The following is a 16,144-nucleotide window of genomic DNA, read 5'->3' on the forward strand; positions in this document are numbered from 1 at the left end:
CTCAATAAGGAATAAGGCAGAATATGGATCAATAAATGCAATGAAGCCCTGTGTTTTTATGATTGGCAGAATCTTGGGGTGCAGATGGTTAAAGGCTGGACTCTATGGTTCAAACACATCTTCAGGCACCTCAGAATGAAGGTCTGATAATCTGTTTTCGGAAGGGGAACAAACAGAAACCAGCCCACGGCCATCGACTCCGTGCCTCTTCCTTAGAGCCCTTAATATGGGGTTCTGCGTCTACTTATTGCTTTGGGAGCAGACAGCCTCATCTTTCTACTGCAAAGTGGCCGGTGCTTTTGAACCACTAACCTAGTGGTTTGCAATCTAACCCTCACTGCCTGAAAAATTCCGTGGAGCATGTTCTACTGTGTACACACAGGTCACCGTGAGTCAGAATTGACTTGATGGCAGCCAGCACAACATTTTTAATGTAGTTATGTTGAAGGAACCAGTGACCTGGCTGGATATGAGTGTGATATATGTGAGACACTGCTCTGCGTTCTCGACTGGGACGTGCGTTTCCAGGGCAAGACCAATCGGAGGCGGGTGGGGTGGGGGGGCAGATTCCCAGTGGATGTTGAGTTGATTCTGACTTTCGGTGTGTTTGTATGTCAGAGTAGAAAGGTGCACCATCAGGCTTTCAATGGCTGGTCTTTTTGGTACGTCAATTGCCAGGCCTTTTTCTGAGACACTTCTGGGTGGACTCAAACACCCAAGCTTCCCATCAGTAGCTAAGAGTGTTAACCATTGCCATCACCCAGGGGCTCTGCTGCTAATGGCTGTGGCCGTTTGTTGTGTGCCGTGTACTGCACTAAGCCGGCCACATCTGCTTTAGTTCTCCCCAGTGCCCCACAGGGCAGGTGCTGCTGTTCCTGCTTCCCCACGAGGACTGTAAGACCAAGAGAAGTGGGAACAGTAACCCCAAGCCTTGCCCTCTTGAGCGTCAGCATCAGAGGTCCATGGCTTTCATCTGCAGTGCATATGCATCTAATTTTGTGAGCTCCTTATTGGGTTTCCACTATGCGTCTCAGACTGTTCTGGGCTCTGTTCCAGCACTGGGATTATCTCGAAGAATAAGACACACAAAGACAATGATCCCTTGGAGTTTATGTTCTAGGAGGGATGTGTGGAGGAGGCAGATGATAAGTGAGCAAGCACATCACTCTGCCGGCAGGAGAAGGAATAGAGGAGGATCCCACTAGGGCAGTGTGACGGTGACTGAGATCTGAGCGACAAGGAGCCAACTGGGAAGCATCAAGAGGAAGAGCGGTCTAGGCAGAGGAACTGCCATGGGCAAGACCATGGAGTGGAAGTGTGTTGGTGTTTGAGTGTGTTGGTGTGTTGGGAGTGTGTTGGTGTGTGTTGGTGTTTGAAGAAGGGAAGGCAGGCAAGGTGGTAGGGAAGCCTTGGCTGCAGGGCACGGGAGGACCGGAGGCTGGCACTGCTTGCTATCTCTGGGGATCAGTATGCTAGCGAGAGGGAGGGTTTCCACTGAGATCTAGACGTGGCACAGGGAAGCTTCTCTGAGTCTCGGCGGGTGAGTGCCATTCTGGCAGCTCTGTGAGGAGGTGGGTCACAGAGGGGGCAGAGGAGAAGCTGGGAAGGTCCCTGAGCAGGGAGGTGGGGGGGACACCTGCAGGGAACCCGGAGGGAGATGCTGGCAAGTTTGATTAGGACACTAGCCGTGGAGCTAGCGAGAAGCGAGGGGTTTCTGTTCACGTTTAGGAGGGATTGTAGACAGGACAGCCTGATTTTTGTCCCCTGTCAGACAGATTTAAAGCTGAGTGGCGGCCTCCTGGCCCTCCCGAGGGAGAGGGCCCTCTGCGGTGGTGGTGCACAGACACACAGCTGGCCTTGCTGGGCTGAGGCCTATGTGCGCAACCCTCCTTGGCTTCTGACCTTGAGCTCATGGCCCGGGAATGGAGGACCGTGGTTTCCTGCCTCTGACTTCCTGACAGAGAGCTGCTGGAACACCCCAAAATAAGCCCCACAGAACATGCTGCTTCCTTTGGTTTCGCTGGGTATTTTCACAGCGCATTCTTTCCCACCAAAGATAGAGCCATGTTGACTTTATGGGCCGTTTTGAACATATTTATTTTTCCTGGATGTGTCTTCTGTTCTTGCAGGAATTTCTGCCTCCTCTGTACTCCCTGGTGAGGAGGCTTCCAGCCCTGTGCAACCTGGGTCATTGTGGGGGTGCCCCCGCCTCAGTCCAAGAGCACCTCCTCCCCTTCTTTCATTGACCTTGAACTCTTGTCCAGGCCCTTGTTTGTCTCCTGCGATTTTCTTTTAATGGATTGAGCTTGGTTTTGCTGCAAGGCCTCAATTTTTCAACAGAGAAACGGGTCTCCAAGGGCCAAGAATTCCAGTGGCTCCATCAGAGACCAGCTTAGTAGCTCAGTCAGTTTGGCAATGCCAGCTCCTGGACTGAGCCCAGTGCTCCAGCTACCACGTAGGCAGCGATGATCTTTGGCACATGACAGCCAATCTCTCCACAGAGGAACCCAGAGACCTTAACTAAATAATCCGACAAAGCCTTTGGAAGCTTCTTTACACCATTCCTCCAAGTTTGCTCTCTAAAATGATCAGTTTAAAAAAAATTCTATTTATCACTTTCTCTGAAAAACAATGCGTTGTTTTTGCTCACTGGAGTTTCTTTTAGAAAATTCTCCATATTACCCATTCATTTAGTCAACAGACATTTATTGAGTTCTTACTGTATGCCAGGCATTGTCCTAGGTGCTGGGGATTGATTCAAAGATAATTTGGAGGTGTATGGAAGGGGAGTGGGTAATTACAGCACAGTGAGATAAGTGCTATAATAGAGGGCTATATAAAGAGCTAGAAATAGCGCCATGAATAACATCTCCGAACAAATTGCCTCCCCCCCCCCCTTTTGGATTATTCCCTTATGTATATTGCCCAAAGTGGGATTACTGGGTCATTTAAAATATGAAAACAATTTGGCACAAAAAGATGTAATGATGTGCCTGGGGAATACAGCTCAATTTTCAACAGGGAAAAAAGGAAATTTGTTGACAACTCCTGATTCAGACAATCAGGCCGGTCGGGGAGGTTTTATAGACTACTCTTGTTGATTTGGTGGCTTTTTTGGGGAAGTGCCTGTCCTAAACATGTCCAGCGAGGGTGTAGAAGCACCGAGACTCAATCTCACAGATTAGCTGTTAGTTCTCACTAGAGAACTAGCTCAGTAGCTGGTGTTTGACTAGGCTGAGCCTTCATCACAGGAAAGTGGCTTGCTCAAGGTTCCATGGTTTCTTCAGCGGAGCACGCAAGAATCAAGGGCAGGTCTTGAAATGCTTTGTGCTCTGTTTATCAATTGGCGGTACCTATAAGGCATACAAGAGCCCTTGTTTGAGCCAATCAGGTAAGCTTTGGTTGACAAACCCAGAACTTTCCCCTCCCAAAGGTTGTATTTAAATACGCCCCGCCCCCCAAAGAACCTTATCACCTTCAAAGTACTCACCACTACACTTAAAATATTTGTCAAATCTGCTATTCCATTCTTGGGAACATTTTTCAAACTCATTGGTTTGGATGGCTGACTGCAGCTCGCTCATTGTTTCTTCACCTCTTTCATGTCCCTCTTCATTCGTGGAAACAAAAAGAAGTTGCACAGAGTGAGTAAGGTATGTGGGGCAAGTGAGTAAGGTGCATAGGCAAAGAGAGGCATGTTTGTTTTTGTTTTTTTGCCAAAGACTGGCACACTGAGATGGCTGCTTGAGCAGGTGCATTGCCGAAGTGGCAAAACCAGTAGCCTGTCTGCCACAAACCAGGCATTTTTTGTTGTACACCGTTACGCTCTTTTCAGACACTCTATATAGAAAGCTTGAGTAACAGTCTGACCTGGTGAAATGACCTCCAAATGCACTACAGATCGACATTTTCATCCGCTCAGGAAGTTGATGGACAGCAGGTTCGAGGTTTGTCATCACTCGACATTTCACCTTTTTTGAAATGAGAAAACCACGGGTACACTTGAGTTTTTCCCATAGCACTGTCCTGGTAAGCTGGATTCAACATCACAACAATTTCTGCGGCATTTTTCCAGGAAAGGAAACATAATTTCACAGCTGTATACTGTTCGTTTAAATCAGCCATCACAAAAGATGAGGTTTGAGCGAAAATGCTTCTATGAAAAAATTCACTGTGACCAGAGAGAACCTTCCAGGTGATGCCACTGGGTGCACTAACTCAGAGTGACTTGCTTGATGCTCACCTGGTGGGAAAAATGCGTACTACTTTCTGTTTCCTCGTATGTTGTTGTTATTGCTGTTAGGTGCTATCAAATTTTTTTGACCCATAGCAACTTGATGTACAACAGAATGGAACATTTCTGACCCATCCTCACAAGTGGTCCCATGCTTGAGACCATTGTTGCAGTCATGGTGTCAGTCCATCTCCTTAAGAGTTTTCCTCTCTGCTGCCCCGTGCACTTTACCAAACATGCAGTTCTTCTCCAGGGACTGTTCTCTCCTGACAACATGTGCAGAGGATGCAAGGCGAAGTCTTGCCATCCTTGCCTCCAAGGAGCTCTCTGGCTGTACTTTTTCCAAGACAGATCAGTTTGTCCTTTCAGCAGCTCATAGCACTTTTCATTATCTTCTCTAGCACCACACTTCAACGACATCCATTCTTGTTTTCTCTATTCATTGTCCAACTTTTACATGCCTATGAGGCATTTGAAAATACTATGGCTTGAGTCAGGCACACCTTACTGTCCTTAAAGTTACACCCTTGCTTTTCAGTACTCCAAAGAGGTCTTGGGCAGCAGATTTACCTAATTCAACGTGTCTTTTGACCTCTCGACTGCTGCTTCCATGGGCGTTGGTTGTGGATCTAAGCAAGACTGAGTTCTTGACAACTTCGACATTTTCTCCATTTATCATAACATTGCCTGTGGGTCCCGTTGTGAGGAATTTGGTTTTATTTATTTATTTAAACCGTTTTCTTGGGGGTGCTTACAGCTCTTGTCACAATCCCTACGTTCATCCATTGTGTCAAGCACATTTGTACATTTGTTGCCATCATCATTCTCAAAACATTTTTTTTGTACTTGAGCTCTTGGTATCAGCTCCTCATTTCCCCCTCCCTCCTACACGCTCCTTCTCTTATGAACCCTTGATACTTTATAAATTATTATTATTTTTTATGTCTTACACTGTCCAATGTCCCTGTTTACCCACTTTTCTGTTCTCCGTCCCCCAGGGAGGGGGTTCTATGTAGATCATTGGGATTGGTTCCCCTTGCTCCCCCACCTTCCCCTTTCCCTCTTGGTATTGCTACTCTCATTACTGGTCCTGAGGGGTTTATGTATCCTGGATTCCCTGTGTTTCCAGCTCTTACTTGTATCAGTGTACATCCTCTGGTCTAGCCAGATCTGTAAGGTAGAATTGGATCATGATATTGAGGGGGGCGGCGGGGGGGGGGGCCGAAGAACTAGAGGAAAGTTGTCTGTTTCATCAGTGCTACCCTGCACGCTGACTGGTCTTTATATTGAGTAGTAATCCATACTGGAGACAGTAATGCTTGGTCTTTATCAGCTAATTCTTAAAGTCCTCCTCACTTTCAGCAAGAAGACTAAGCACAGAAGGACTCTGCTCCCCACTCGGAAGGAAGGAGCCACTGAAAACCTATGCGTAGCTTTGAAACATTGTCATATTGTAAAGGCGTAATGAATGGATGCAGAATATTGTCTGAGATAGTGCTGGAGGATGGGCCTCTCTGCTCTGAGGGCACTTGCGATGTGACTGAGGGGGAGCTGATTTCTCGGAGTTGAGTTGACCATGGCTGCGAGCGTGGTTTCACTTGTGAAGAAGCAAAAGGTGACATGTAAAGCCTGTGAAAGTGGACCCTTCGGGATCTTCACTTGCAGATGGGGCATGACTCAATGGAAGGAGGAACAGCTGGGAAAGTCTGCTAATGATCTGAATTTGGAATATGCGAAGGATGAATCTAGGAAGACTGGAAGTGTTCACAAAGAAATGGAACACCTAAAGATCATTATCAGGGGTATTAGTGACCTGAAATGGACTGGTCTTGGCCATTTTGAATCAGAAAATCATATGATTTACTCTTTCTGGAATAATGAAATGAAGAGGAATGGTGGTATTCATTGTCCAAGTGGACATTGCAAAATCCATCAGGCAGTACAGTGCTATTTGTGATAAGATTCTATCTCCCTGCCTTCAAGGAAATCACATCAATATGACTATTTTATAAATTTAAGCACCAATTACAAAAGCTAGTAAGGAAGAAGTTGAGGGATTCTACCAACAACTTCAGTCAGGAACTGATCAAGCATGCAATCAAGATGCATTGATAACTATTAGGGATTGGAATGCGAAGGTTGGAGCAGAGGAGGGAACAGTTGTCGGGAAATAGGGACCTGGTGATGGAAGCAAAGCTGGAGATTGCGTGAGAGCACTTTCCAAAACCAATGGCTTATTCATAGCAAATGCCTTTGTTTCAGCAACACAGAGGGCACCTATACACATGCATGTCCCACGACACAGAACCAAATTGACTTTATCTGTGGGAGCAGAAGATGTAGATGCTGAGCATCAGCCGGTAAAACCAGACTAGGGGCTGACTGGAGCAGAGCACCATTTGCTTGTCTGTAAGTGCAGGATAACGCTGAAGAAAATGAAAATGAGACACGATAGCCAAACTGCGACCTTCAGTCTATCCCCCCTGAGTTTGAGAACATCTCAAGAACAGATTTGGCACATTGAATAATGACAGAGACCTGATGAACTGTGGGAAGAATTAAGACCCTCATTCATGAAGAACCCAAAAGGTGTAAGATATGACAAGATAATAATAATTTATTAAATTATCATGGGTTCATGGGGGAGGGAAGAGCTGGGAGGGAGGGGAAAATGAGGAGCTGATACCAGGGGCTCAAGTGGAGAGCAAATGTTTTGAGAATGATGATGGCAACATATGTACAAATGTGCTTGACACAATGGATGGATGGATGGATTGTGATAAGAGTTGTAAGAGTCCCCAATAAAATGAAAAAAATAAAAGGCAGGAAAGAAAAAATCCAAGTGGATGTCAGCAGAGACTCTGAAACTCGCCCTTCATTGCAGAGCGGCTGATGCAAATAGAAGATATGGAGTCAAGGCACTGAATACAGCATCCCACAGGGCAGCCCGAGAAGCCAAAGTAAAATATTACAATGAAAGATATAAGAGCTTGAACTCAGAATCGACTCAGTGGCCGCTGGTTTGGGTCTTGCTTTCATTATTCTCCCAGTGGAGCCCCAGGTGGGGCAAGCAGTTAATGCAGTAGCTGCTAACTGTAAGGTTAGAGGTTCTAATCCCTCAGGGGGCCTGGAAAGAAAGGACTAGTGAACTACTTCCCCAAATAGCAACCACTGGAAACCCTATAGAGTTCAATTCTCTGACACATGGGGTCACCATGGATCAGAATCCACTCAAAGGCTGCATGTTTAGTTTGGGGTTTGTGCTTCAGGTAGGACTTAGAATTGACTTAATGAGCCATAAAGACCCTTCTCAAGAAGGGTTGGATCTATGAAATAGGTAGACATGCCTAACCCCGAAAGTCATAGAACCTCGTCTGTAAGGATCGACAGTCGCACCCAGTATCTTTCATTCTCGTCCATACTCTGGGAGGCCATCTTTATGATGATGAACCCAGAACACAGTGTCCTAAGATATCGTGAGGCATGCTAACATTCTGCTGTTGAAAAATTACTTTCCGTGGACTTACGAATGGCAAGCCCCCGGTGATACAATGGGTTAAGCATTGGACTGCTAACCACCAGGTCAGCAGTTCAAACTGGCTAGCTGCTTCACATGAAAAGGACCAGGTACTTCCTTCCGTAAGTTTCACCGTCTTGGCCATCCCGTGGAACTGCCTACTCTGTCCTCCGGGCGGCTGTTGGTCGAAATCAACTTGCCAAAAGTGAGTGGTGGTGGAGGTCTTGGCACTTCCTGGCATGTAGTAAAAACGCTCCTCCCTGGTTTCCATCATAATCAGGCATCCGTTCTGGATCTTTGTTGAACTTACCTGATGCTACTGCTCATACAGCCTTCATTCAGTACATTCCTCGCCACTTCCCAGGCATACCCTGCATTTTCTAACCTTTCTTGCTGTAGCTCATGTCATTCTGGCAGCCTGTGATAACAGCTCTCCTCTCCATCTGTAAAACCGCTCTTCCTCCTTTGTACAGATGCCTCCCTTTTGGATGGAGTAGTCCCTGGTCATCACGCCCCGCCCATCATCCGCATCTTCACGCCAGAAGATCTGTCTGTTCAGCTGAACCACAGTACCCTTATCTGCCAGTCAGTGGAGGGTAACTGAGTGACGTTCATCAGCATGGAACCTGCGTTTGAATTCCGACTGCAATTCCTCCAGGCATTAAATCTACGTGACCAGTTAATCTGTTGGAACCTGAGTTTCCTCTTCTCTAAAATGGGTCTGAATAGTCACACAACCTCATTGGTTGTTATGAGAGTTTGGAGTGGGATCGTCTGTGCTTCCTTCATGGCCTTTAGCATCTCCTACGTTGTTCATGGTTGTGTTTGTTTTGAGGTGGGATCTCTTTAAAGGGCTGTGCTGACTTCACTATGCCTTGAACATGTGGGGCTGGCTGAAAAAGCTTCTTTGAGACAAGGGAGGATTCCAGACAACCTAAGTAGCAGCATCCTTGCAGGCCCATCACCACTCAGAACCCCCAGTCTGGCTCTGCCAGGCTTGGTTGGAACTCCGAGTTGGGGCTGTGGGTGCCCGTTAGATATGCTTGTTAGGTCCCTGGCTCCTGCTTCTTGAGTGACAGGAAGGAGGGGGCAGTTGTGTCCAGGCTGCCTTCTGAGTCAAGCACTTGAGCGGCTCTAGGTGTCCCCTGAAGGCAGAGGGCAGTCTTGTTGGAACAGGAGACTTAGTTTCCTTCCTGGGTCTTCCAGGAAAGGGCCAATGATCATGTACATTAGGGGCTGCCACACGCTTGTTGGTTGTGCCGGAAAGACGGTGCTCCCTTCAGAGGAAGTGCTCCTTTTGAAGGTCTCACCCTTGCTATGCTGAGAGGCTGTGGAGGGTAATTCTTTTCTTAAAGGGACAACCCTGCCATTTAAAAGTCCTTTGCATTCATTTCCCAAAGGCAACACCCTTAAGAGTCTCGAGGTCCAAGTGTTTTAGCCTGCCACGGGACGTCCTCCATGGCCTGGCCGCAGCATTCCTTTCCGGCTCATGCCCTACCGCATCCCGCCACGTCCCCTGCCACTGGCCTCCCCATATTAGTCACTTTCCCAGAGAACACCCTGAACTTGCCTCCTCTGGGCTGGCGCACATTGTGTTCCCTGGGAGGACTTCTCTTCCTCTCCCAAGTGCAAATCCTCCTGGGTGTTTGGGCGGTTTAGATGTCACATTGTCTGCACAGCTCTTCAAGATTGTCCCAAGGACATTGGGTGTGCTTCTGTTTGTTTCTGCCAGATTTCCAGTCCATGGTGTATATGCCAGTGTGTCCCCTGTGAGACTGAGACCCTTTGAGAGCAGAAGGTGGGCCTCCCTTATCTCTCTTCCCCACAGCACCTACACTTGGGAGGTCCATGCGCTCTACCTCAGTCAGCAGGAGGTACAAGGTAATGGTTGTAGTGCACGCTATTGGGTGCAGAGCACAGGGCACTGAGCTACTTAGCAGGTGTACCAGGGTGGCATTCGGAAGGCCATGCTAAGGCTCCCCACCATTAGCTTGGTTGAGAGTGCAGCCATTTGATTTTTTATTTTGAATTGGCCTGATGTCACTTCATTGCTAACCTTTCTCTTAGGCTTATATCCCCCTTACTCACTAGATGTTTGCTTAGTGTCGGGCATCTCTGTCTTTTATTTCCCTTCAGAGAACCGGAACCCCTGCCATCTTTTTGACTCTGACTCATGTCAACCCCTATAGGGTTTGCAAGAGGCTGTAAGTGTTTTTTTTCCCTGAGGCTGTAAATATTTATAGAAGCAGATAACCTCATCTTTTTCACACAAAGTGGTCGGTGGTCTTGAACCGCCAATGGTGAGAATTAGCAGGAACTCACCACTTACCTGACAGTGCTCCTTTAAGAGCATAATAGCAAGGTGGAATTTAGGACGAATTTACTTGTTTCTAATGTGACTTTTTTTTTTAACTTTAAAAATACAGGTTCTGTTTTTATCCCAAAGTTACTTGAAATGTAAAAATAGCAGATGATTTTTAAAGGTATATTTTTACCTTTAGTGGAATAACTGGCCATATTGTAATTGCTACTGCAAAATAATAAAACCTGTGTGGTACAGCTTGGTTTTGAAGACCTGGGTTCTAATGCTGATTTTACCACTTTCTAGCCATGAAACTTTGGACAGGTACCTAAACTCTTTTCCCCTCAGGGTACAGTCAGCGAACATGTTTCTTAACCCCCCCAAACCCAATCTGAACTCACTGCCCTCAAGTCGATTTTGAGGCTCCCTCAGGACTTCCGAGACTGTAACTCATCAGGGGAGTAGAAACCCTTGTCTCTCACTCGAGGAGAGGCTGGTGGTTTCAAATTGCTGACCTCCCGGTTAGCAGCCTGACATGGAGCCACCCAGTTTGGGTATTGTGATAATCCGGGTAGATTAGAGAAACAAATTCATAAACACTCATGTGTATAAGTCTGATACTAGCCCATATGTCAGATACCAAAGTATAAAGTCCTCTTTAGACTCACGAAACACACACAGTGATGCCAAATGTTGGAAGATCACAGGCCAGTGGGTGGGAAGTCTTGTGGATCCAGTGGTGGTAGAAGCATCTCAGCACTGGCAGGGGTCTCCACATGGCTCCTCCAGTTCTCAGGGCACAGGGTCTATCAGTGTAGTGCCATGTGTCTTGTCAGTAGAGTGTCTCTCTAGGAGTGAGCAGAGAGAGAGAGAGAGAGAGAGAGAGTCTCTTTCCTCAGAGGAGGAAAAACAGGAATTCCCAGAATCCTCAGGGAAGGCCATGCCCACACAGAGGCCTCCATGGCTATACAGTGATTGACAGACTAGACTGCACCCCTTCACTCAGTCCACTCAAGTCCCAAATTGACACCAGATTATGTAGCTAGCACAGGCATCAAATTGGGATTTTTATCACTGTGTGGGCCATACATGGGATTAGCAATTTCAGAACATGTGTTTGTGAAGGAAAATACTTATATGTGTTCATATATATTTTCCTTCAAAAGAGCAAATAGGCATTCCCCATCAGAGGACAGTATCTATTTAGCAGATTGAGGGAAAGCACATAGTTTCTCAGTATTTGTTGTGGTGAAAATACATTAGAACCACAGAACCACACACTTTAAGGAATTCCGGTAACTTTGGATGATAAGTGGGTGAGCATTTCTGAACCCACATGGCTTGCACGGTACATGTTGGGTATGGAGTCCCAGGGAATGATTATCTACACCCTGAGGTGTCCGTGATATTGCCCTGGTTTTGCAAACAAGGAAGCTGGAACTCAGAGAGCTTAAGTAATGTCATCAAGGTCCCCATCCCAGTGAGGAGTTGAGCACAAGGCCACTATGGACATCTTGAAGTTCGATTTGCACTGCCAGTCCGCCTCTAGATTCCCTTCCCCCTAACAGACTGGTAGGTCAAGTTCGGACTTTACTTTGCTGAGCCTCTCATTCTAGGGGCAGACACTAATTCAGGCCAGATGCAGCAGGAAAAAGCTGCAGTCTTAATATCCCATAACTTGTTTAATGAATCTAGATGAGTTTCTTGACTTGTCCTGCCAAGACTCCGCTCATAAAATGCCTCATTGTGAGCTCCTCATTCATCAGCATTTTCTTCTCTTGCTCCTGGGGAGACAGACCCTTGAGGTCAGGAATGTATGTGCTGAGAACTTCATGTTTTCTTGGGAGGGGGGTCACCCCAAATCAGAAAAACACGGGGAAGTCAACTTTCTCGACTATGTCCATGCCCCTGCCTCCTTCTCCCATGTGTGGGCAACCTTGCAGAGGTGAGGAGAGGCAGGTGAAGCCCAGAGCCTACAGCGTGCATCCATCCTGGACCAGCGAGAAGACATTGGGCCAACTGCTCCTTTGTGGGCGTTGGGGTGCAGAGAGGTCAGATTTTGACCTGTAAAGTGGGAAAGCACTTGTAGGTGGCTCCCAAGATTTAAAAATGCCGCCTGCCTGTTTCCTGGTGTCAAAATCTCCCATTTCTGTTGAGCGGTATAATCCTGCAGCTGTTACGCCGATACTTTTCAATCCTTAGATTTAATCTATTCAACAATGTATAATTTTTAAAGGGAAGCTTTTATAGACATTTCTGAAATATAAGGGTGGGGGGGGAGAGAAGATAAATGGATGTTAAAAAATAGAAAACAACCAATTAAATAGTATATAGCACGTAATTCTCCTTGGAAACTTGCTGCTGAAATTGAGGAGCACTTTAACAACTGGTAATTTAAATTGCATTTGAACTCTGCTAATGGTTTGTTTGCATGAGAACTTCAATCATCCCACAGCGGTTCTCTAGTGGAGCTGCGTGTTCTCTTTATGGAAAGAAGAAGAGGAAAAATAGGAAAAGAAAAGTTCGCTGTCGAAAAGGGAGGCTACTGTCATTAGTACCCGCTGGGGTGTGAGGCAGACCCAGCCCTGGAGGACGGAGGTGGAAGGGGAGGCCTTTTGAAATGATCTGGGAAGTCAGATGGTGTAGAGACGTGCAGTTTCCATCGCAGTGGGCCAGGAGCAGCTTCTCTTTCATAGGGCTTGGGTGGTGGGCTGGCTTTCTGTTTTCCAGGCGAGTCTACAGTGGACCGATCCAGTGCGTGCCTCCCAATAACTTCTCTCAGTCTAGTGACTGTGGCTGAGGCAGGAGCTCTAAATCGGGGTCGCCCTTCAAGACCACTGGCTCCCAGGAAGCTCATGCTTTGCCGGCTCCCTGTGGATTGTATTCCAGGTGCCTGATGTCACTTTGGCTCGGAGACTCAGGGAGAGTGTTGCCGGAATGTCCTGGCTTTGCTTCCTAACGGACCAGGTGACCGAGAGAAAGCCGTCTGCCCAGTGGGCCTCAGGGCCTCCTGTGTCACGGTGTGCGCTCACTGGGTCTGCTGCTACCACACGTGGCAGGCTCCTGGAGTGGTCACCTCCCTCGTGGCTCCCAGTTTCTCTTTCTCTTTGTTGGAAAGGTTGAGCTGAGTTATTTTTCAAGGTCTTTCTTAACTTTGCACATCTGTGGGTCTTTCTTAAATCGTAAAACTCACTAAAACACGCCTGTTGTGATGATTGGTCCATTGGTATGTATAATAAAAAGATGGGGAATGAGTATGGTAGTTCTTCTGGCCTGTGGGTTTCCTCTGCATCCACAAAAGATACATTTTAGAACAGTCTGTTGAGAGATTGTTGTAGAATCCTTAAGAGTAATTGTCTTAATAAAACAAAACATAAGGAGCATTTGTCTGGAAGCTCTGAGACTAGCCCATTGTCTCCTGCTCACATTTTTTTTCCAGGTGAGGAAATGGAAGTTCAGAGATCCCTGGATTTCAGAGTTAGAAATGTGTCATCAAACTCATATTTCTTTGCTCCTTTTATTTTGCTGTGGTTCAGCTTTGGCGGGAGAGCTGAGGAGAGGTGGGTCACTGGCATTTTTGTCCCCTTCATCCTGGCACAGACCAGTGAACCGTAAGTGCCAGGAACTCAGAGAGAGGTTAGGAGGGACATAGGGAAGCCATTCGATTGTGGGTTTCAGACCTGGCGTCAGTCGTGCTGTGACTTCGTCAGTGAGCTCATAAACTCTGGTAATTGTAGCGTTGACGTGCCTGGGGATTCATGACCATCCTCTGTCTTAGTTGTCTAGTGCGGCTTCCACCATTGGGAGGCTTTAACAAGTAGGAGCTTGTTTTCTCAGCGTTTCGGAGGCTACACGTTTGGAGTTAGGGTGCTGGTCTTCTTTCTCTGCAGGAAGGCGCTTGTCTCTTGGAGCTTCGGTTCCTGGGTAGTCTGCAGAGAGCTTGCATCTCTCCTCCTGCTTATTGACTCAAGACACACTGTATACCAGCTCCGTTTCAGTAACATCACCCCCAAACCCCATGTTAACCAACAGGCATCTCTCACTCTCACTCACTACTAGTGACCTTATAGCCCCTGCGAGTTGCCCAAACTGTTAACTTGTATGAATTTCTTTTTCTACCGTGGATTGGCTGGTGATTTTGAACTGCTGATCGAACCTCAACCATTATCCCCCAGGGCTCCTAACCATAGGCAGAGAGTTAGGGCTTAACCCCAGACCTCGAGATTAGAGGTGAGGGTTTATAAGACATATTTTTGGGGGGAGGACGGGGGCACCGTTCAATTCATAAGCACCTTCCATCTCCTCTTTGCTACAGGTGCGGACCCTGAAGCCCAAGGAGAGCAGCGAAGACCAGAACCAGGCCTCCGAATCCCAGCCTAAGCTCCCTCTTCTTTCCACGGGCACTCCTTGTGGGTCGGGGACCTCCCCTCCGTTGGTGAGTCTGGTGCAGAGAAGAAAATGTGCATCTTTAAAATCAAGGAGCGTGTCGTAGTGGGTTTCAGAATCGAGCAGTTTCTGTTGAAAGCGTGGAGAGGAGTCACACGGATGGATGGAGAACAGGGGTCAACTGAATGTCCTTCCCTTTTTGTTGAGTTGATCCCATTGGCAATGGACAAGAGATAATAATGCTTATAAACCGTGGGGCAAGGAAAGGCAGGACTCAGCTCTTGGTAGGTGGCAGGCAGAGAAATTGGAAGAAAACTTGGAGTAATGATGATTGGAGTCTGCCAATAAGTGTACTCCTTTCTTCTTTCTCCTTTGGCATGGACCGAAATGTTCTTGAAATTAAACACCAAAAATTGAAAATGTCAGTGAACAGTGTTATGGGTGTTTGCAAGGAAAGGAAGTAATATTCCTACATGACTTTTGCTTGCCCCTGTGAAAATTGCTGCTCCCTCTGCCTTCTTATTTAATTTCACAGCATCCTTATGGATACGGGCTGACAACACCCTATCTTCCACCCTAGCTCCACTGTTGCCAAGTCGATTTCTACTCATAGCGATCCTATAGGACCAAGTACAAATGGCTTTCTCAGGTTTCTGTGGTTGCACAGGTTAGACTGTTGGCCTTTCGGTATCAGCCTGATGCCAAACCACTGCACCAGCAAGTTAAGGTAAAGGAGGATTGCCTTTGTCGTAAAGGGTTTCCTGGATTCATTAGGATCTGAGTTGATTCTGGCTAGGCCCCTAGGCAGAGGCCGGGTAACCAGATAAGATAAACTTCCATTTGCATTTTGAAGCTCTGCTCTGGACAGTGCACGGGGACCAGGTCATATTCTAACAGAAGGGTTTGCTGAGAAGAACCAGTGGTGTGGGAGAGCCTGGGCTACACGCAGAACTAGGAGAACAACTGGATTATTCTGGGTCAGGCTTCCACTTCGGATAGGACTGAGGTTTCCACCCTGAGGACGAGCCCCAGGGTGCCCTAGTTGTTAGCCTTTTCCATTGAATTAGTAACGTGCTTGGCAATCTTCATGGTGTGCCTTTCAAAACTGAGCAGCTTCCCTTGTGCTGGATGAAACGTGACTCCATTTGAAATGCTATCCAGCTAATAGTTGCCCTTGTGGTTTAAATTATAAAATATTTCAAAATATATTTAATATTTTAAAAATATCACCAACTTCCTGTGGGGCTTATGAATTTACATAAAACGAAAGGCTGCAAACTACTGCTTTAACTCTTAGACCTTTTGAGTTACCTGGGAACATTTCCAACAAGGTCTGAATTTTTGTTCTACAGATAGCAGCCCCGGTGGCGTGATGGGTTCTAGGTTGGACTGCTAACTGCGGAGTCAGCAGTTCAAACCCACACACCACACACCTTGGGGTGGGGTGGGGTGGGGGGGGGGGGAGAAGATCCTTTATATACCCGAAAAGATCTGCAGCTTTGGAAACCTTACAGAAAGGTCTATTCTGCCCTATAGGATCACTATGAGCCAGAGTGGGCAAAATTAAGTGTGATAAATATCATGCCCTATATTTGAACTAAAAGCAAACACACACACACACACAAATGACAGGATGGGAAGGATTTTCTTAATAGGAGAGAATTTGCAAAGCCTTAAAAGTTTTTCTTGTCCATAGCTGTTTATG

At 46.9% G+C, this 16,144-nt stretch overlaps 1 protein-coding gene across 14 annotated transcripts in view; it reads left to right on the forward strand.

The window, feature by feature from the left end:
- Positions 1 to 16,144, forward strand: part of LPP (LIM domain containing preferred translocation partner in lipoma) — a 792,938-nt gene that overhangs the window by 73,329 nt on the left and 703,465 nt on the right. For 9 of the 14 annotated variants that reach the window (XM_075556195.1, XM_075556197.1, XM_075556200.1 and 6 more), the window contains one exon: positions 14,369 to 14,488. The exons of 3 other annotated variants lie outside the window; for them this stretch is intronic. The gene's annotated coding sequence lies outside the window, so the exon portion shown is untranslated. Of the gene's footprint in view, positions 1 to 8,224; positions 8,348 to 14,368; positions 14,489 to 16,144 lie in introns of all 14 variants that reach the window. 2 more of the 14 variants (XM_075556202.1, XM_075556201.1) reach the window with 1 other exon arrangement.

This window comes from Tenrec ecaudatus, chromosome 8 (assembly GCF_050624435.1).
Source record: "Tenrec ecaudatus isolate mTenEca1 chromosome 8, mTenEca1.hap1, whole genome shotgun sequence".
NCBI lineage: Eukaryota > Metazoa > Chordata > Mammalia > Afrosoricida > Tenrecidae > Tenrec > Tenrec ecaudatus.